Source organism: Pteropus alecto, unplaced genomic scaffold, assembly GCF_000325575.1.
Source record: "Pteropus alecto unplaced genomic scaffold, ASM32557v1 scaffold88, whole genome shotgun sequence".
Classification (NCBI taxonomy): Eukaryota; Metazoa; Chordata; class Mammalia; order Chiroptera; family Pteropodidae; genus Pteropus; species Pteropus alecto.
Genome location: NW_006494611.1, coordinates 17,418,078 through 17,419,590, shown reverse-complemented (window position 1 = coordinate 17,419,590; position 1,513 = coordinate 17,418,078). Strand labels below are relative to the sequence as shown.

General features: G+C 35.3%; 1 pseudogene; it reads right to left on the bottom strand.

The window, feature by feature from the left end:
* Positions 1–463: 463 nt before the first annotated feature.
* On the bottom strand, positions 464–1,249 carry LOC102881435 (annotated as a pseudogene).
* Positions 1,250–1,513: the final 264 nt, after the last annotated feature.

Here is a 1,513-nt window from a genome sequence, read left to right as displayed (position 1 = left end):
GAGACCCTCTATAAATTGGTTTCAAAGTCCTTTTGGCCAAACCTGTCATCTTGTAGGTTTGCTACTGGTGCTCTGGAATCAATTATTTCTCTAAGAAATCCTGGCTCCTTTTAGGAAATCATATTCTACTAGTGAGAGTGATCATTTTTATTGGGTTGGTCATTGTTTTAGGCTTTTTGTCAATGAAATGAGCTAGGTAATATTTTTAAGATAAAATATATCCAGATTTCATATTCATTCTTTTGTCAATTTTTTTGAAATATCAATTCTTCCTCTCCTTGTCCACTATGATCACTATAAACACATAATGCTTAAACTGTTGCAGTGGCATCTTTAATGGTCTTCCTTTCTCTAGTCTCTATGCTTAATATTCTAAGCTAATTCCTAAGATCCTGCCCATTCTTCAACATTCCTTTTTTAAAACATGAATAGGTTTTATCTGTCACCATGAAAAGTCTGAATTTTAAACAGATCCTTGGACTGGGGATGCATATCCATCAGCTCATTCAACTTCAGCATCTGTCTCATCCTCAGTAGTTTTTCCAGAACTGCTACCTCCACCATGAAGTTCCATGAATTTACCAATTCAAATTTGAGCTTCTTCAGCATTTTGACTTTTCTAACAAAGACATCATAGAGTAGATAAATAGATTGGCAAGGCTGTTCTATGTCTTTTCCAGTGCTGTCAGGAATCAGTTTATTGACCACTTTTTTCAAGTCATTTGTCTGTACCTCTTGGGTCATGATTTCGATCATTTTCTGGATTTCGTGGGTGTGTTAATGCTGACCATAAGAGGTTTTCTGAATCTGACAGTTGCATGTTTTAGTAAAACCAGCACAGAATAGATGAAGCAAATAACTGTTGGTATCAACATGACATTAACATGAGCTTCAATCATGATCTGCTAGTTTTTGACTGTGGAGCACATTTTGTCACGGATCCATTCCATGGAAATTAGTCAGGCAATTTTTGCCCTCAACATCCTCAGTAATTAGCTTGAATTTTCTAAATGCAACTTCATCATTTGGCAAGTCATCTAGGCACTTCAAAAACACGACCCTTGAGGCCATCAAATGGGATTTGGATTCCTTGAGTTCTCATAAGTAGTATTTTCCCAATATTTCTTATATTGAATATAGCTGGTGCTTTCACATCATACAGATCTTTCTTTAAAAATGGGTCAACCACTTTCTTTTCAGCTCCCTTTTTGCTGCCTTTAATAAGGCACTTGTTCTTGCTGACCACCATGGTGCTGCTCAGAGAGCCAAAAGGCTTCAAATTCTTTAACCTGCAGTCCCAAATCTTCATAAATCTGGAGTTATTTATTTATACTATCTCTTCTCCAACTAGAAATAATATGACTCACTTTTTTAAAAAAAATCATGGTATTTTAAATTTAAAAGAAGAGAGCTAAGGAATTACCTAATTTAATCTCATCATTTACCCAGTGACAACATTAAAGTTCAGAGAAGTTAAATACCACAAGAAATGTCATGTAATTGGTATTGTCAG